Below are 21913 nucleotides of genomic sequence, written 5' to 3' on the forward strand. Positions count from 1 at the left end.
TAACTACAGTAAGTACAGCGATTACAGACATTAGTTTGAACATAAAGAGCCACACGAAAGAGAACACCTCAACCTGAGAGTGTGAGATGCTGATGCTATAAAAATGTGTTGAATGGTACAGAACAGAATATTTGCATTTTCAGGACAAATGCATTTTAATGGAACACCTGGACTGATATATTTTAATAATTTGAACTGCAACAAGCCATGCATAATTTTATTTTTTAAACATTGCTCTACCCACAAGTATTTCTCTTGGTACCTTTGCACATAAGGAAAGAAATTTGGCATTCACAGCTTTGCTCAAAAGCAATAAAAATTCTAGTCATGCTGTTGAGCTGTTGACTGTACTGCTCACTGGGACATCAAACACAACAGATGTGGGCAGGCTAATCATAGGGACATCTCCAACAAATGTTCTGCATATCGAATCAAGTTCCTGAAGACTTAAATTCATGGTATTTTGTTTGCTGTTGAAGTTCAAGAACAGTGAGAGTTCAGTATAAAAACTGCAAAAAAATAAAACCTTCACAAAATAAAAACTGCAAAAATAAAACCTTAACAAATTTTTCACAATATACACTATGTACAGTATGATTTATCTAAAGAAGAACTGAGCCCCCTTGTATGTACAAGATATCCAAAAGAAATGTTAACACAATAACAGTTCTTAAATTTGAATGTAAAGATGTCTGTATCTTTCTTGACACTGACATATCACTGTGTTTTTCCTTTAAGCTACATGCTGTATGCTGTTGCTAAAAATGGATGTGCATTTCTTTCTTGCTGATAAATCATTACCAAAACAGGAGAGCAAATAACATGGAAGCTGCAGGTGTCGGCTTCATTGGAATTCCACTCACAATCTTATTCCATCTGTCAAATATGCCTCATTACAGGGGATTACAGATAGCATGATTGCTAAGTAGACAGCATTTTGAGCGCGCAAACCAGCATGACAGTTTCCTTGACAAGATTTACATTCTTTTAATCTGCAATTTGCAAGCAAGCTGCTGGAGGTCCGACTTTCAATTCAATCTTCATTTAGCCAAGGCCTATCCACAAAGAAACTATTAAAATCACCTCATAACTTTTCTAGATATCCTCTTCACAAGAAACCACCAGATACTGAACCAAAAGGACCGAAACTGATAGAAATACGGCCTCCTTGGCAGAGGTCAGAATAGTGATACCATGATTGCTTTCACACTTTGAGAACTTTGGAATGGCCCCTAAATCTTATGAATGCCCCTTTACACATACAAAAATGTATTAGGCAATAAACTGGTAATACTCTGTCAGAGTCTGAGTACCAGGAAATGATCTTTAAAATGGGAGGCCATCAATTTTACCGACTGGCTGTTTGAAAGGCTTGAGTTCAGTTGTTCATGGCAACTTGAAATACATTCAAGACGGACATGTTATGAGATATCATAAAGCTAGACATCTGGGTCTCGTTTCATGTAACTGGGGCCTCAAGACATTTCACATAGCAGATGGACATTTTACAAGGAATAATAAACCACAAGAAATCTACCATCCTCAGGTCTTGTACCAGCTCTTGTTTCATGTAAGGCCATGTTGATTTGATTATATGGATGACATCCGCGCGCGCATGAATTTTCGGCCGTTTCCAAAAAAAAAAATTTACAATCATACTGTAAATCATACAATCAACAGTTGTAAAATGAGCAAAAATATACCGTAAGGTACAAAAAAATATTTGGAAATGATACCATTGTCGTAGAATGCCAAAATTAAATGAAAAAGACGAAAATGTGAAGAAATGAATTTGGAGGGTAGATTATTCGCCATACCATACTCTGTGTCATTTGTTCAACCTTCATGACCACGTAGATTTCATGATGAAAGCAACTTTTTTTTTGCAAAACTTTTTTTTTATTCGCACGCTCGCATCAGTTTTGGGGTCCCCAGAGGATGTCATCCATATAATCAAATCAACATGGCCTAACTGGCACCTCGAGACATTTCTAGTTAGCTGAACAAAAGAAAAGGGAAGGAAATGTACAACAGGAAGGTACCTGAATTAAATCTTCTACATGCCATTTTCTTACACAAAAGAATGATGACTCACTAAATTTTTGGCTGTCTGTTAGCTTTCCTGAGAAATTTGACCTACTTTCTAGACACCATCTAAGCACTGATCTTCTGTGTGTCATCAGGAGTGGGTCAACTGTGCCTGGGAAGCAAAAATGTAGCTGAAGTTATTAAGACCCCCTAGCAGCAATCTTATAAACTGCAGCTTCATCTCAAAATGCATCTCACAAGTATGCCAAACCTTTGGGAACTGTATGCTGGCTTGAAGAATATGCCCCCTGACAGCATTTTCTACATGAAGGTCAGTTGAAAGTCACTTTGAACTGCAGGGCACGGCTACCAAATGGCATGTGTGTGTTATCACCAGTCATAACCCCTGCATAACCTCCGCAAAATAATCAAACAGGAACTCTGTCAATCTGAAACTAAAGCCCACAGGCTAGCACACTGCAAGGAGACTTCAGGAATGTTAATTGGGAGCATATCTTATCCAGCCAGCTGTATGAAATGTGAGGATGAAGCTTTGATGGACAGGCCTCCTTTCTGTTTTTTGGGCCAGCATAAAAAGTTATATACATGTAGGACTAAAATAGGCAGAATGTACTGCGCCTGGGTGAAACCTTGGTTTCAGTTGGAAGGTCTGGATGTCAACGTGACATAAGGATTTTTTCCCATTACATAATGATATCTTTCCTGATACAATATTTTAAAACTACAGAGAGGATGTCATTCATAAATATATGAACACGACCTCAAATAATGTCTAATGCTGGAATCTTAAAAATTTTCTTATTACAAACTTACATGTATGTTTGAAAGTCATAGATATGTCGAGTTTCCAATTGATGAGCCTCCCTTTCTCTTCATCTTCTAAAGGTCATCTAGTCATCATAAACACATTCTTAAATTATTACCTGTTCTAAAAAGAGTCTACTATCACCTTTGCCACTGAATTCACATTGTATTTAGAACCTTTCTTCGGAAATCTCGAAGCTGGTAAGCACCTTCCAAGAGTTGTTACAACTTTCAAGGGCAAATTTACGACCTTCTTGACCGTCAAGGTCTAGCAATAAAAGCACAATCTTCTACAATCTTCCATGTGCACACAAACCATTCTTACTGCCACAATCGATCAAACAAAATGGCTGCCAGCAGGAGCCATTCCAAACCAGTTACAACTGATGTGTAATAACTCTTGATAGATTACTGTCCTCTATGGAGAAATATCTCAACAACACCCGACAGATAACTATTGTAACAGTTCCCTCGGTATTTGCTGGATGGACTAGATTGAGAATACAGCACCTGTTCAAGTTGGATGTCATAAAATACACCCTGTCAGCACAGAAAGCATATAATATAAAATGAAGCTCTGCCATAAGTCATAACGTTGATGACTTCTATCAGCTAGAGGTACTCCAAACCAAGAGGAAACTAATCATAATGGACTACTGCTCTATCTACTGATAGATTTGCTCTCTTTGCTCTTTGCATATTGGGTTGGGTAAGACAACATTGACAGTAGATATATTCTCTAAAACTGCCCAATAAATTAAAAAGGTAAAGCATCCTTGTTTTACTGAGGCATAACATGTTTTTTCATGGAAATGATCATAAATCACCTGTGCCTATTTTCCTGTTTGACAGTATACAAAAATTATAATAGTTAATCATTCTTTTCCCAATCATCGTTCAACAAATCAAAACTCTCTATAAAATCTAGATATAACAAAATTTTATGCCATGTTCACAACTACACGTACATCAAAATTACGTCAAAATTATTTGTTTTATAACAAATTTTGTTTCTTTCTTTTGATGTAATGTTTTTGACAACAGTTGACATTCTGAAATATTACTGAATTTTTCTGCTGACGTCAGCGAAAAGCACATACCCTCTAGTTGCCTCGTGATAAGACCGTTTCATCCCTAACAGATGAGGACATGTCTGCTATAGCCCCACCTCCGGTACATTAATGCCAATCTCCCAGAACAGGGGATACAGATTCCCCGATATTCCATCCTACCATCCTGGAACAGCTGCACTCTCGATAATTGACTAATTGTCCTAAAAACCAAGCAAATACCACACCTCCCAAAGCTGGAGGCAAGCCCCAAGTTACAATACAGAAGGTGTAAATCAGCACTATAAATGTACCATCAGTAACATACATTTTACATCCTTGTAACAATAAATATCACTGGTTGAATCCAGTTTCTATTGGAATCATCTGATCTCCAAGCAGATGTTGGGTGGAAGATACCAACAGCCACCTATTTTCTGCCACAACATCTGCTTAGAGATCAAGCATTTCCATTAAATATAGCCCATGGTAGACAAAAATGGCAAAATATATAGGATATAAACCTAATTTTAAGCAATATCGTTGGGGGATCTCAAATGGAATGGCAAAAAAACATGTGCCCACTTTTGTTGAATAAAATATCACAGAAAGTGGGGAATGGAAATTCTGGGGATTGTAAATTCCTTGCCCAGAAAGGCCTCCACACCTACAGATGTAGTCTCCACCAGAATAACACGGGTTCAAAACCAGTAAAATTTAGTCAAATAGGGAGAAAAATTGCCCAGGGGAATTTAGCCACAGTGGAGGTCATTTGCCAGCGCTTTCGAGGGAGAAATGAAACCCTAAAGGTTGGACTCCCTTGGCCAGTCAGAGCCTATTTTTGTCAAATTCCACCTCCTAACCCATTTAGGAAGGCCTAGTGAAGGCCAGTAAGGATGCACTAGACAACGCAGGTCAATAAGATGACCCATGGTTGATACTTCCTGAGGAAATATAAACCATGGGTCATCTTATCACAACAAAGAACTAACATCACCTACTCACCTCAATACACGACTAGCAGCCAGCCATGGATGGGTTTCCTGCCAGCCTGTTGTTCTACGCAGAAGGTCTCCGGCGGCGATCGACAATAGCTGGTCAGTACGCCCACTCTCCCTGCCTGCTCACCCTGAAAAATGGACAGTGGGAATCAGTCAGCTGAGTCAGGTTGCTGTGAATGTGTTTCTTTTTCTCTGACCTCTAGAGGGAAGTCTGCTTGAATGGTAGACACAAATAGAAAAGGTACAATGAATGAGTCATCATGTATTGTGAGATCACATCTAGAGATGGGTACATAAAGCAAGAACTTATAGAAATCTCTTGACTATTTCAGCCATCAATGTTTAGCAGACTTGAGTATTCTCAATTCTGATTGGCCATTTGCCAGCCAATTGTTCTTCATCAGCTTGTATTTTTGATCGGTCATTTGCAGAACCAATAACTTCTTCCCACTATTTGTATTTCTAACTAGACATAAGTGATAGCAGAACATACAAATGCAAGAAATAAATGTAGCAATATATATATATATATATGAGATAAAAAAATTGAAAGAAGCTACACATAAGGCAAATAATTTAGGAAAAGTATAGACAATATGGAGGTAGACGGTTGAAAATATCACTCGGAACTTGAACAACCTTTATCAACAGTTAGTGTTTTCTCCCTGACTGTTGTTGCCCAGCATTTGACCCAGACATTTAGGGATGTGACCCACATAAGGGGTCAGGTATAGACCTTGAGCACTGCTGTTTCATGGAAATGTGACATTACCAGTTACTGTAGGCAATTCTTGCACTGGAGATTTTGTTACTATGGTCCCCATTGGGATGAAACTCTAATCATCATTCAATGGATATTTGAGGTGCAAGAATCTGTACAGCAGGTCTATTAGTATTACATGCACTACTACTAGCCACTTGCACAGACTTTTAGTGGGGCACACAAGTATCTACGAGCACTTAGGAGGTGGTTTCTTTCTGGGAGGAAGGGCAATGTTGGGGGAGAGAACAGTATCTGCGTAGAGAGCTGTACAATGTATGGCTATCAATCTAATGCAGGTGATGTAGCTCTCTCTGCTCATAGATACTAACACTGCCTCGCTAGAAGTCTGAACAGGACGTTGAAAGTCTATTGCTAGGAGTTTGAACTGAATGCACAGTCCTTTCCTTCACTGATTCAGCCAGCTTGATCAGTTAATAGGCACCATTAGAGAGACTTAGTCCCACAGAAAAAGGTCTACCGAGGTAGAATAGCTTCCTAATGCTAGCTCCAGGCACTAGTGATTAGTAGTAGCATAAGTACAATGCTCGCTTTTGACAGGCGCCTTTTCTAACAATAACACAGAGGACTACAGGGCAACTATTCTTTTCCAACATATGCTACAGCATCCTCTGGCATATATTAGGCATCTATGAGTAACTGCCTATAATATATACAACGTATTCCATGACTGCAAAAGGATACACATTGTAATATCCAATAGATAGAAAAGCTGGAAAATGCAAACTGCAATAGCTTAGTCACCGTTATGGATGAGCACAGTGGCACAGCATACATTACTGATGCCTAGGAGAAACATAGACGTAAACGATCGGAAATAAGCAAAAATCAGACATACCACATGAAAATGGCCTGAGGGAAAGGCATTTCTGAAAGTATCAATATGTCTACTGGCATAAAATGTCACAGGCAGCATCTGGCCATAAAATACAAGGAATGGAATATCTCAAAGCAATAGAGTAAGCCTTATAAGGGACTGTCAAAATAAGACTACATGAAAGGGGGGGGGGGATGATTTTGAGGGAAAATACGATCAGGTATATACAGTATTTGTTTGAAGAATTTAATTACAGAAAATTCAATGAATTGTTTGCATATGTATAAAAATTGGTTGTTTATTGTGCAATTAACAGAAATTAGGATACAAAAGATCCAAATTATTTTGGAACACCCCTACAGCGGCTTTTTGAATGGAAGACTCCTAAATCTGCCACCTGTATGCAAATCAGGAACTACTCATATATCAAAGGGTAAAATATGTGGACCTTTGGCTACAAAAGACTGTAACTGTACAATTTTGAGACCAGATGTTGCCTTTGTAATTAGAATGGGCAGAATGTGCTTAGAATTCAGGAATTTGCAATAACAGGGCTATGAAAGATGATTGTTGATGCGTGTAACCTAGTGCATATTTCTTATCTCTTGCAAAAAATGAACATTAACATTTACAGTACTTTGAAAAATGACAATCTACAACTAGACTGAATCTGACTCCTTAGGATACTAGAAAAATAGCAGAAATTGGCTAAATATGGTGAATAATGTACCAGAGGAGTTAGCCAGCCATATAATTATATACATATATTGTAAACCATGCCAATCTACCATGATTTCCTCTACAAAAATGTGTTAGGATTAATTGACATTTTTGTTGGTTGGTTGGTAGGTTGCTTTCTAGCCAAGTAAAAACTTATTTACTCACTCAATCCCCTTGCATAGAGTACAGAGACTCTGACAGAGCAAATCATTGACCACTGCCCTCCATAATATTCCTGGGCCACCTAGCAGATTCCTTTCATTTCAAATAAGTGTTTTCCTAGTTTTCTACAATATCAAACCTACCTAGTCTCCAAGACTAACTTGGGTTGAAAAACAGTAAAATCTAGCCAAATAATTGGCCAGGGGAGTTCATTTTGAGGGGGAAATAAAACGCTAATGTTGAACACAATCCCTTGTTGTGCAGAGTTCTACCATCCTAGGCCTGGTGGAGGCTAGAAAATAGCCCACACAGGCTGCCTAATTTCAATTACAGAAGATCCCATCAGTGCTAAACATGGCACAATAGACTGTGATGAGCAATCTGTGCCACGTCATGACATCACCACAGCAACTGAGTGGGCAGGGCAGATCATCCTCATCACCTCATTTTCTACCCGTCACAAGTTTTCTACACAATCAGGTCTATTATGAGAATAAATGTTAGCTTGGGGAACTTGCTGTTTTGTACATAAATAAAACCTGAAAAAGTACAAGTGAGCACCTCTAATACTAGTAATAGGGGCCATACTGCCAATGTGACCACTTGTCACATTGGCAGCCCCTTAGATAATTTTGTTTGCATTGACACAAGCATGGAGAATCCTGTCTGTAGTGACCACCTTTTCCTGTGAATGATCCCAAGTCGTAGCTCATCATATGCATGGAAGAAGAAAATGGAAATGACCCATAACAATTACTTTACATACATGTACACAACTTCACATCGCCATGTCTATCTTTCTTCTATCTCTTCTATCTGTAGTGCCTACTTCTTTTTTTTTCCACAAAAGACCAAAACCAAGCAAATGAACTAATATGAAATGGCCTTATGATTCATACAGATGACAAGTAACCAATTATGTACCAGATATAAGAGCTCTTTTATTCGGTTACATTCTCCCAATCACAGAAATGACTAGACTATGACAATGTAATGTGACATAATGAAACTATAACCTGATAAAAACAGCTCTAGGTGCAACAACAAAAGAACAGAAGAAAGGAGCGGATCTAATTTAGAAAGCCTCAATCGTGACAATTTCAGTCTCTATCATCTTCCACACTGAAATTGATATGAAAGAACACAATTATGTAGCAAAATCACTCAATGTTAAATCCTACCTGCTGTTCTAAAGCCACAAATTCCTCTCGCTAGTCAAAACAATCGTCATTTACAAAGTGAGACACTTCACATATTGCAGTCCAAGTGGTGTGTCTGGTCTGTACTGGAGCTGGGGAGGGAATGACTGAGGACAACCAGGGATAGCTTTACATCCCCAGAGAGGAGCTAGGTCCAGATAGAAGCACCATGAAATTGACTCTTATGGGAGAGAATTGTGGGAAACCATGGCCAACAACAGGCTTGCTCATGAGCAAACTGCTTACTTATTGTTCTATAGTCTTTCAAAGTTTCATTCATTTGCATTTGAGTAGAAAGAAGGGTCCTCCACACTTCCATAACAATAAACTAAAAATACGGGATCGGTTGAATATTCCTGCAGATTTGGAAAGGGAAGAATGACTCCTTTTGTAGATGGAGAAACTTTCTGCACTACAGGAATTCTGGTTTAGTGTTGATGTGATCAACAGACCACAGAGGATGTTGTAATTATCTGATTACAGACCATAACAGTAGATGTGGCCAACTGACACTTGTATAAACAGGTCCTTCATCCTAGCAACATCTTGTATAAACAAACAAAACTCTGACCCAGTTTCTCAGGAGATTCCATAAGATAAAGACATATTGATGAAAAAGATGTGCATATTCTCTTCCACTGAGTACGGACATCATCTATAGCCTCTGCTTATTATACCCTACAGTATCTTCCATCACAAAAATAAGTGCATGTAATAAGAAGACAAATATTATAACATGATGTTGATGTACATGTTAGAGAGATTTTCTTCAAGTTCAATTGTAGATTAGGGACAGTTATGCATTGAAAAATTGATGATGGCTGTTGTCTTAATAAGCCATAATTTATCTATAAAATAAACAATACCAGATTTCATAACTATATGGATTTGCTGTACCAATTCATTTACTCTCCCCCCCTCTCAGATTTGGAATAGGGGGGTCTACATATTGGAACAACAGCTGGATATACCCCCCTAAGGAAAAATAAAAGTCAAGTCAAGTCAAAGTTTATTGCACAACTAATGTACGGATACATCGTATGGCAATTAGGGGTACTAAGTACAAATCTAAAATCTAAACTAATGCGTAAAAGAGTACTACATTCATGCTGTATATGAATCGAACTTAAGTTACATCGTACTAGTATACAAAATAAAAAAAACTGCCCCTCCTGGGCAGTGAAAGTCTCACTTCCTTGAAAACAACACACCAGTGTCTTTACCTCAGCCAAGGTTATTGCCCACAAATACTAAGTTAACACACCATGAAATTAGTTCTGTAAAGGATCCCTGAAAACTGGCCATCCAAAAAATAGAGAAATTCCTCCCCTATGGAAGCCAAATACTTACAGATCCTCTGTGTAAGGATTAGCCCAAAGTCAAAGGCTAAATCTTTGGTGAAGGAAACACAAGACAAATACCCCTACCACAAACTAGTTTTCCCACCCAGAATTCAATACCATTGACCCTGTGGGGGTGGGGGTTTAAGTTGCAATTTTCAAGGCCAGTTAAGGCAGCTGCATTTACATTCATCAGCAAAAAGCATGTCCGACTCTTCTGCTAAAAGGATCAGGCATGTTTCCTGGGAGACAATGTGGTAACCATGTATATGTACTGATGATGTATACTAGTAGTAGTAGTGTCACAAAACCAAATTTCCACAGCAAGGCATCTTCTAAATCTTCTAGGTCTTACAGCAATACATGTAGCTGTACCTTTAGTTATAGACTATCAGGTTCCTTTACAGACTTGAACCACTTTTATGACACAACAGAACAAAGTGTTGAAGGACATCTTTTTTGTCACCAGGCATCAATGATTCTCAAGTGGTCAGAAATCAAAGCTCCTGTGTCAAGTGTGGTAGGTATGTAATTCTAATCTCCAAGCAGACGTGGTGTTTGGAAATCTTGTAGTGCTTTCTTGTTTGTTTGCCCTCTTTATATCTAGTGGTAGAGAAAGAAACAAGCTTACTGGTTATTCCTAAAGCGAAATGTGGAGGCAGAGCATACTTATACAGTATATTCATCCAACTGAATGAGCAACAAAAGGCTAAAACACTAACCACACTTGTCTTGAAATTAATACATGCACAAAACTAGTTGTGTTTTCTTCCAAATTATCCTTTTTCTTTCCTTATGTTTGTGTACTGGCTACCTCTTACTATGTGGAACTGCTAAGAGTCTAGGCATCCAGAAATGGGGCTAAGCAGTAAAAGAGAAGAAGAGAACAGCAGATTTGCTATGAGATTAGTGTCATTCACTATTGAAGAGGATCTGCAAGTGATCTCTGATCAATTATCAAAGCAACCAGAACCCACCATGCCCAGCTAAACAGTCCCACCCCTGTCTTTCCAGGAGGTAAAAGTGCTGACTGAAAACATGTCAGATTCTGGGTCTAAGATTCAAACCCGACAAACTCTATTTCCGGCTTTATGGAAGGAGACAACTCCAACTTCCAGATGTAAAACACATTTTCTGGCAAAACTATTGAGCCTGGTATTTGACAACTGTCCCAAAGATACATTGTTGGAAATCTGGTGAACTTTTAAAAGTTGTTTTAGTTCTATTAGTAGAATTTGTAGGTCTAGCCCCTTTAACAAGACACAGATGTGTAAAGTGACTACCTGTGGGAAAAGTGTCCCTCCCACTCAGATAAGGCCTTGGCCCTTCCTTGGGGAAAACTTCCAAATATGAACCACAAGCCACAAACCAGCTGCAAGTAAAACAATTACATCTGAGCCAAGCAGTTTTTATACCCATTTTTACCTTTACCAAGAAGGTTATGGTTTTGGGGCTGTGTGTCTGTGTGTTACAATATAACTTGAGAAGTCGTGAATGGATTGTAATCATGTTTGGTATGTGGGTAGGCATTGGTGACATTGGGAAATGGTTAGATTATGGACCTCCTAGCAGCTTTCTAAGGTACCATAGAAAAACTTTTCCTATTAATTTAGTAATTAGTACCTTCTCTATGGATCAAATCAGGATTCTGAGTTCCACAATATCAATTTCTTATAAGATGGATGATCCTTTGGTATAATCCTCTCAAATTCAATCCAGAAGCTCTCAGAAAACTGGTAGTAATTTAACCAATCCTGGATCATTAACCTCCTCCATGACACAACATCTGATGGCCAAAGATCAAAGAACACATCTGCCCCTTTCCTTCAGAGGTGGGTGGGGGAGGGTGTCTACTCAAGGCTGTTTTTGGAAATTCAAAGCTCTTTTAGTGAAAGATTTGATTAATCTGAATAAAGGCTGTTCCTTGAATGACAGATGCGAAGACAGGTGAAAGTACTGGTACCACAACTCTTTCTCTCTTTAAATAATTGATTGTTGATGTATGTGAGAGTTCCTTGAAGTTGATCTATGAACCTAGCCTGGGTGTCATCCTATTTCTTAGTACATATTTGTATACTGGGCCGAGTATGGGGGCCCAGGATACAAATAGGACGGCACCCAGGCTTCCATCAACCAGTATAACATAGTAAAATTGATGTATGTCTTATCTAACAGTTCTAATATGCTAGAATAAACTGTGTTGCAATAAAAGAAAAGGAGCAGGTAAGGGATATCAATTTCATCATCACTTACCTAAGTACAAACCTCTTATTTTTGTGTCTTGAACATTGACTTACACAATCCGCATGCTATATAAGTAAAGTATCATCAGTACTATCTCTTTATTTCTTCCTCCTTATCCACATCTAGTGAGTTGACTATCTCTTTTAATTTGTTTTATGCCTACCTCACTTCATCTAATGGCTCAGTCCTGCCAACTGGTGTCCTAAGCCAGTCCAGTCTTACATATACATCATTCATGACATACATGTACAGTACTATCTTATCTGCATTGCCAGGACAGGCACTTCCCTTACTTAGCCTGGATATGTTAAGGATGATTGATGACTACCATTAACTCAGTATTACAAACATTTTGGGGAGCTGAACCAATCCCTGATGCTAGTCCATCAACAGGACTGGGATGAAACAAAACAACTGCTCTGATAAAAATGTGGGAAGGAATTTCCTAATCAAATTAATCTGACACAGATTGCCACTCTTCAGGTTTTTTTTTTCAAATCACTTTTATCTGGAATCCATTCTTTCTGCCTTGTTTGCCTCCAAACACTCCAGAAACAGTCATAAGGACGGTATTATTACAACTGTATAGAAACAGATAGATACCAGGTTACCACTGGTAACTTTAGGCTGGCATAAAAAGCAGTGGGTGAGAGAAAAAAAGTTCTAAAAGCTGTGATCTCCTGCCTGGTCTATTTTGTTCAGCTAGTCAAATATGCTGATGAAACAAAGCTAGACAAACCCAAATAAAAAAGAATGAGGGTTGAAACATTTTCTGTACTTGAACAACAAACAACAAAAAATCTTTTGCCCCAAAATGGAAACACATTCATTCCTCCTTGTATCTTGCTATAGATATAAAAGGTATAATATAAAACTGAGAAGCAAGAACACATTGAGTCATTCACACATTTATGATGCCATGACAAGTTGACATGTACAATTAGATCAGATCTTGAATCAAACACACCAGTACAATGTACAATGTATATGGAAAGAATAGACATCTATGAGCATTGCTCATAGATGGCAGTGACCATCTCCACTGACATACATGTAATATTATGATAATGTTGCTCATTGAGCAACATTATCATAATATTACATGTATGGAGATGGTCACTGCCATGTATCATGAACTCCATGCATGTCTTGACCATGTTTAGGTTAGCCAATTTTACTGGGTCACGCTGTAGTTGCTGTGCAAACCTCCCAAACAAGACCCTTGTTTGCCAAACTGACGCATTACCTTCAAAAGCCGCCCCTGACAAAGGGATTCGTTGCTGCATTATACACAAGAGCCACGGACTTTGAGCCGGTCACCACTAACCATAAATACCAAAATAAAAGGGACCACCCAACACAGTGAAACAGTATCAGAATTTCATACATAACTCTAATCTACAGGTCAGTTTCACTTAAATGCGGAACTATCTTGCTATCTTCTCACTGGAATGTTGTCCCGACCAGATTCTGTGTTGCCATCTGGAAATTGCAGTTTGATACCATGGCAAACTCTCAAGTCAAACATTTGCCCATGCCACCAGACTGAGTACACACTGTGAAAGAAACAAATGCCTGATAAAAGCCTCTAAACCAATTAACACTCCGATGCTATCTGTGCTTATCCCAGATATACACCAGATATAGCCCCGAAAATTAAGTCACAACAAGGTAATTCAGTTTTAAGGGCGGTGGGGTGTTGGGGAAGGGTTATTGTATGGGTACAGTCAAGCGTGGGACATCCTTGTGACTTCTCGGACTAAAAAGACATTGAGGTCTGTGTCTATCGCATCTTTCATCATGAATTTGCCCCATTTACGTAAAAGGAGCTATTCTATAGAAAACAGAGGGAATTTTCACAGGATCTGTTCAGTGTTTGGGGACCATACATCGGTATGTTTGAATACTAAATAGTTGCTTGGAAGGGAAACAAGAAAGAACCACAGATGACAGAAGCCATTTTTGGACGTACTTCTTTCGGGTATTGTTGTCTGGTTGTCAGTTGTTTTATCAAGTCCACATTTAGAAGCACCATAATACATGTTTCTTCAATATTCTACCAAAATGTTCTAATTTAAAGTAATTTGAGATGATAAAACATGGTCTACCAGAACCATTCAGATACCATCTGCTTTGATAAATTGAAATGTTGCAACATAATTTTCTCCTCAATTTCATTTTATTAAAATGCCATTTCGTTATCATAACAAGCCATAAAAACATATTAGCTCCAGAGAAGGGCCAATCAGTAACAATTTTATTGGGGTGGGGCCTTTGGAGGGATGTCTAGTTACACACACACACACAAAATAGCCTGTTTTATTCCTATATAAATATTAACATATTTCTGGTCATACAAAAACTTGTACTTATATTCAAAAAGTATATATATCCCATATGACCATCCAATCAATCAATCAATCGATCAATATTTTACAATATTTTTTACAGTATATTACAGTACATAAGTAACAAACATATAATCTTCGAGGTATCTTCTTCTTCAATAAAATATATATAATTAGCACACTCAATTGTTGACGCTGAAATCAGTATATGAAAATGGGAGAGACTATGAAGTTTGACAGTACAAATGTAACTGAAAACCATTCTGACATTTATGTTTTTCTTGTGGCCTCCCGAACCCCCTATATTTGTTATTTCTGGAACCCCCTACACAGCCTCGTCTCTGAACACACAAAACACCACCAGCTGCCTTCTTACAACAACTTGTCTGCCTCCTCAAGATAATTTCAGGGTAGAGAATCGCGAGTGTTGACCCTTCCGAGTCCGTCTGATCTCTTCATTTTCTGAAGGACACAAAAGGGTCTGGCCATGGTGATTGTCTGGAGTGGCCATCTCCCACTGAGGGGGACACTATAGCCTAACATGTCCGGGCTGGTCTGGGCACCAAAATATAGACTATAATGTACGGTTCTGTGTCTGGATGAGTGGTATTCTAAAAAGCCGTTTACAACATCTATGATCAGATTGGATGATGTTTGTAATTATATCAAGTGGCGAGACTGTGGCGAGTCACAATATGCTGTATAATCTATTTTCCAAACGCCACGGAAAGGCAGGGCCTTTTTCATGAAGAGTCTATGAAGGCAACGTTATTTTATAAATCGACAGCGTTATGACTTATGTTATTGTGATCTAAACATCTGTATTTCAGATGTGGAATCTGAGAAATGCCGTCCTAAGAAGGAGGGACGCTCTGGTATAAATCATAGGAGCAGCCAGCTTTGCAAGATTAAATGGATCGCTCAAAAACAACAACAGCCGGACTTCAGAAAGCCAGCCGCCCGGCCAGTCGACATGCCGCAAGAAAAATATATAACGTTAAGGCACAGGAAAACCGCCCGACTGCCGCCCAGATGACACGTATTTCCGCAAATACGGGCCTTTCCTGTCACATATTCGGATGGAATCCCTTCCTATGATATTCTATTCGTACATAACTTGGCAGAAAACGGTAGAATTCGGTTAAAACAAGAGCTTACCGTTAGCGTTGACCGTCTCCTACCCAGCTGAAAAGCCAGACCGTTGCTGCTCTAACAGGCTGACCTCTGACCTGCCTGACGTCATTTCTTTACCCGGGGGCGGCCCAGCAAACAAAGTTGACCAATAGGAAGCCAGAACTCGGGGGATTTAAATATTTGGCTGAAATGAAGCGTTCTGATTGGTTGGAATTTAGGGGTATCCCCCGCACAGGTGACTGCAGGTGTTGCCATATGGGAACGTGCCATGTAGCCATGTAAATATTTTGGTATTGATGCATGCTTTCCTAAAACTACTAATTGATTCTTGAAAAAAAAAAAGAAATATTTTGTATCATTTGTGTCGAATTTGTATAAAATTGGCAAGTAACCAAGTGTATCAAATAGCAGGGTGGTTCAAGTCATTTCCCGTGGGGGACGGAAGTGAGTAAGAATGTAGACAAACGTTGGACAAAAGAAACAGTACTGGGGGCAAAAACTTGTCAGACATTCTCACAATGGATACGTCTAAAGTGGTTTGTTTGGCGGGCCAACCCCCAATGCATATATACCTAGAGGATGGTCAAAGTCAAAGATATAAAGGTAGGTAGGGCAATGTACTGTAGATGCATACAGAGGATAGGGTGATTAAATAAAACCTTATGGCTGGTATGCAAAAACTTTTACTTAGGTGAAATGTGCAAAACTGTGAAACCTGACAGGAAACGCAGGATGTTTCCCACATTTTTCCCCGCAGAAAGAAACGCAAATAAGAATAGATGAAGTATGATGTTTTGGTACCATCATCTACAATCAGTCATATTGATAATGAATGAAATTCCATTTTTATTATACATTTATGCTCTTTAGCTCTTACAAGCTAGGTACATATCATACTAGGTGCAATGAACACGTTACATGCAGTGATAAGATTACAAGAGCCTGGTATCAGGGCTAAAGGGTCCTAAAGGGCGTAATTAGACAAGTGACCCTCGCCCTTCCGTGCTAGAAACTTGGTATTCAACTAGCTCAAGAATTTTGTCAATATGTGATTAAACAGCAGGCTAATGATTCCGACGTTCCGATAATGTTCTGTTCCTCCGATTCACACACCCAACAGGAGGCCTGCCAACTACAGTATAATGGTTCCTGCACGGTACAAAAGCGCCGCCTAGTAAGCGTTGTAGTCAACAATGGTACGGTGCAAATTTAGCGCCGCCCGGCGGAATATACAAAAACGCAATATTGGAATATGTATCCCTCAGTCAATATAGATTGATTCATCGATCCTGCAGCACCATTTCGTCTCTCTACACTGGAATTTAACATGTTGCATTGCTGTTTACGACCGTCGGGTGGCGCTAATTTTGCACCGTGAAAAATCGGTCTGAGCGACGGATTGATAAACTGCGGTACCATCAACGCTCACTAGTCGGCACTTCAGCACGGCCGTTTACAACAGGAGCTTGCAACAGGTGGCCAGCCATACTTTTCGAATTACTTATCTTCTGCGTGTGGACAAGGATTTTTAAACTCCATGATGTAAATAAGCAACGTTAATGAATCTCCTTACTAGATTTTAACGTTTTAGGTTCAGACAACATTAGCAGCTATCACAAGTTGAAAGAAACGCTGATAAAAAGGAAAGCACGGAAGCTTGTACTCTGCTCTACATGTAGTTTTGAACCAGGCGAGTCTTGTGTTCTGTGGTATTGTGTCAGCGTCTCACCCCGTCAGACTCCCCCGATGGAACACGGTTGATTCGCATCTCCCTGAAAAGAGGTCAGGTATTTGGTAATCACATGCATGTTCTTGGTCGTTAATAATAATTCATTGGTTTGGTATGTGAAGATTAATATGTAACATTCAATATCTTAGGCAATCCTTTATATATCTATCAATAGTTCGTGCTTATAAACCTGCCTTTCTCCTGCAAGTGTCTAGTGTCACTGACGAAAGGTAGTGGTTGCTATGCTACCTGAAACGTCTGACCGTTTCCAAAATCATATCCAGTTGCTTGAGTAACTGTTTTTGGCGTATCTTACATCTAACCTTCACCGACGTGATCCTTTATCTACTTTCCACCCACGCTCCACCATACAGATATCAAACATTTTTGCCTTTCCGAAACAAAAAATGCAATTCTTTGAAAGTATTTTCTTTCAATGAGAGACCAAGAATACTTCTTATCAAGACGATTGAAACTCACGTGATGAGATCGTTGTTCTTCAGACAGCCGTCCCCTTTAGTCGTCGTTCAGTCCAGTTATTTGCACCTCATTATTCACAAGTAGTTGATACAGTTCCTCATACAGTACATCTACGCCTTGTTGACCGCTTTTTAAACAAGAAATCAAGACTTCAGACTTCCAGGAGGTGTTTGTGGGTTTTCTTAATGTATAGGAACTGCATTGTATGATCGTTGGGGTGTGGGGGTGGGGGGAATCTGGTTGAATGGGAATGGATTGTTATTCACACGATTATATGTCATAACTTACGTCCGTATTACACGACGGTTTATGTTTCATACCATGATTACATATTCCAGGCGAACACGTACGAGTACCTGCCACCCTAGCCAAGCCCGCTTACCTAACACGAGTCTGACTAAGCTGCTCAACTAATTGGAAGTCGAGCAGGATAGACCGCGCAAGACGTTTGCGCTCCTCTTCTTCCTCAGATTCGTCCGAATCCTCATCAGATGACTCCGGACTAGCCTCGCCTGTACAAGTGACATGCAATTCATCATTTGTAATGTCTATGTACGAACTTGTAACGTCCTATGTAGTTGCTGGCCATGTCAAATGCGACATCAGACAACATGTGGTGCTAGATTTTTTGTCTTTTATTTGATTAAGTCTATACACATAAGATTTTAATGTGCACGTCTTATTGCCGTATTCTATTTTCACCTTTCTCGAGAAGGTTATGTTAGGTACATTATAAGTGGGTGTTTCCGGTGGTAGATGGAGTAAATGTGGAGTAAAATGTACAAATTTTCATGACCTTTCCTTCGTAATCTCCTTCTGAACCACGTCAGCTACAATGATTTCTCCCTTTCGTAAAATCGTTACCCCCTCTACCAATAATTTCTCGGTTCAACCCTCCTTTATTTGAAAGCCATTGAATTTCACACTTCATGAGGACTATTGTAGCATTACCATACCTTCATCTCGCTTCCAGACGGGATACCCCTGAACCGCTGCTGTGGTCAGCACCAGGCACAGGAGACAGACGGCCCTCATTCTAACAGCTCAGCTTGTGGCCGTGGAGAAAATGAGAAACATATATAAAAGCATATTTTCGTGAAATCCGATGAATTATTTCATCCCTTCCTCTTGTTGCCACCTTAATCATTTCTTACTAGTACAATGTATGCATTATTCCTACGTATGAAACGTTTAGTATGTTCACAGTAGCGCAAAAGGGGTTTGTCCACTTTCGCACACCTATAACAGCTACAAGTTTTAAACAAAGCCTACCGTAAGTTTGCCGCCAGTTACAAAGGTGTTAGATACACGAAAAATACCCACCTGTATACTGCCTTACAGCTCAATGCTCTATCAGGCTGCTTCAAGTGCCGAAGCTTGATCCACTGCTCGGTCAGGGTGTGATGCGCCAAAACTCTTTGCGTTGCGTTCTCTACACGTACCAAAAACATCCTTCTGCTTCGTGGGGGTGAAATGGAGATGGCTCAAACTCAGTAATTCAATCCTAATGCCACAGTAAAAAACACCTTTTGAGCCGATCATCACACAAACGCACTTGACGCGGCCTTTTGACACGGTCAATGACAGTTCTTTAGTAGTTAGTTCACTGTTAACTTTGAACGGTCTAATGATCAACTTGCTCTTCTCACCTGAACACTCGCTACATAGGATGCTCAGACAGCACTTGGATCCTCTCTGGCCGGCTAACTCCCCTGGTATACTATCCCTTTATTTCGACCAATATTTCTACTATTTTTCCAGCAATCCGCGGTGCCTGGTAGAGGCTACCTGTTTACTACATGTATGTCTAAGTAATAAAGCCTAACACACATGAAATCATGCAGAGGAATTCCTATAACCTTACAACAGCGCTTTTGTACAACTTCAAGCACGCCTGAGAGACATTCACATTCAATGTGAGACCTTTTGGCCTCAGACAATCTGCCTGTCAATCATCCCTGACCCACGTGCTGTCAACCTGTGGTCAAACTTGCTCCTTAATTTCACCTATCCACCGCCAGGTCATTAAATCACCAAACTTAATTTGCTTACATACAGTGTACACTTCATTCTAATCTTACACTCGTAAACAAATCCACACCCAACACAGATTTCCTAAGACCAAGGTTTAGCATCACTGATTTTATTAAGAAGGGGGATAAACCATTAATGATACTACACTGGGCCAGAAACCCACTTCCACAAGTTCCTTCAGGATCGTTCAATAATGCACCGCTTCAGGGTGGATGCAAATTATGCACACAAATATCCTGCACATTTTTCCAACCTTTTTCCTACAAAGAAAATAGACTCTCTTCTCATACACATTCATATTCGAAGCTGACTGTCTGATCAAACCTACTACTTACTGTGTCAATATTGCTTTTAGTATCTGATCCAGTCCTGTCGTAGCCTCAACGCTCTACAGCAAGCAAAACATGTACAACTATATACAAGACGTACTTTATACAATCTTGGGTCAACTTTTTTCTGCTTTACACATTTGTGCTGATTTTCTGCTAGCCCTCACCAATACTGGACCATTCAAACTCATCCCCAGCTACAGATAAAAATGCACCAAACAAAGAAGGCCATTCTAGCGATGGGAAACATGCATGAATACCCACACAGGTTGTGTACCTGAACTTATTACCTTCATCCCTGGCCATAATCTTATGAACAGGTACTGTCCAATCAGAAGGAAGGAGAGAACTGTTACATTCCTCTGATTGGTTGCCACTACTTATGACCCAATCACGTTGGTAGCCAATCAGAGGAAAGTAACAATCACCTACTTAAACCTCTGCTTGGAGAGTGTGAACAGGCAGGAATTGAAAAATCAAACCTTTAGCTTTTCCAGCCCACAGTTAACTGAAGGGCACTTACAATAAGACCACCCAATGTACACGCAGGTACAAGTGATCTGACACATACCATAGCAATCTACATAATAAAGCAGCATTCTTTAAACAATTACTAGTATAACCATCACATTGATCTGGGTGAAACATTGAACATGTGGAGGGCCTCTTATTAACTAGCCTGAACTCCAGCCGTGTTTGGCTTCAATCCACTTAAACAATCATCCCAAGGTGGCTGGGTCTCAGTCTAACAGTAGCTAACAATCTTAGGCTTTCCTTTGCAATTTTGACATGTGATATCTTTGAGTAATGAGAAAAGTGTACATGACTGACACACTGGTAATGTTTTTCTTTATGTGGACAAGAGTTGTTTTTTTAACTTAAAAGACAAAGTTCTATGAGATTTATATACTGGTACCACTTTAAGTAACTGTAAGAAATGTTCTGATGTATAATGTAATTGGACACAGTACAGCCTATACTAAAAAAACATCAGTAATGCACTGAAACATAACTACAGCTCTTTTGACATTTTAAAATGCCAGTATTTTCTGTATTAAACTTAAGTGCTATGTTGCATTGATTCCATGGATGCAAAGAAACTCTGAACATTTCCTACTTCCAACGTGTGCTATTAGACTAAGATGAAACATTTTTAAACATTATAACATAAAATTGTTAGGACTTGGATGATCACAAGACTTTTCAAGTTCCCGTAGAACACACTTTTCTCAGACATTAAGAGTAGCCTATTTACCAACATTCTGAACAATTTCCAAACTACATTATAGTCATGTAGTTACTAGAAGAATGTTAGAATTGTACATGTTCATTTCTGTTAGTGTATTCTGTATAGTATTTGTAAACTATGCTGTGCAATTTCTTGGATTTTTTTGTATTTTAAGCGTTGAAAGCATCAACATTATCATCTCCCAATTACATCAATCAACTTACCCTGTTACATTTATTTGACCAATGATCTTAGCTGTGTTTAAAATGAATGGAATGAGACAACTTTTCTGATTGGTCACAAAGTTTGGGGGCATTTTGCATCACATCTAAGGGATAAATCAGTAATTCAGAGGGGAGGAGCATCAAATTATGCTTACTAAAAATGTTGTATCACAAATTACAAGTCTCACAAAGTTTTTTGTCGACAGGTTAAGATTTTTTTACAAATTTACAATTAAATCAT

The 21913-nt window shown here is 39.2% G+C and overlaps 1 protein-coding gene and 1 long non-coding RNA gene across 3 annotated transcripts in view; both read right to left on the reverse strand.

Moving 5' to 3' along the window:
- LOC109478714 (transmembrane protein 198-like) overlaps nt 1-15752 on the reverse strand; it is a 37945-nt gene extending 22193 nt beyond the window's left edge. For both annotated transcript variants that reach the window (XM_019780424.1, XM_019780425.1), the window contains exons 1-2: nt 15673-15752; nt 4908-5031 (exon numbers count right to left, since the gene is read on the reverse strand). The gene's annotated coding sequence lies outside the window, so the exon portion shown is untranslated. The remainder of the gene's footprint in view (nt 1-4907; nt 5032-15672) is intronic.
- Nucleotides 15753-16530: 778 nt separating this feature from the next.
- Nucleotides 16531-19191, reverse strand: LOC109478740. The gene is made up of 5 exons (XR_002140754.1): nt 19181-19191; nt 18814-18905; nt 18240-18369; nt 17858-17984; nt 16531-17420 (listed from the first exon to the last, which is right to left on the reverse strand). It is a non-coding gene; the product is annotated as an uncharacterized LOC109478740 (long non-coding RNA).
- Between the last annotated feature and the right edge of the window lie 2722 nt (nt 19192-21913).

Source organism: Branchiostoma belcheri, unplaced genomic scaffold (genome assembly GCF_001625305.1).
Source record: "Branchiostoma belcheri isolate BF01 breed outbred unplaced genomic scaffold, Haploidv18h27 scaffold45, whole genome shotgun sequence".
NCBI lineage: Eukaryota > Metazoa > Chordata > Leptocardii > Amphioxiformes > Branchiostomatidae > Branchiostoma > Branchiostoma belcheri.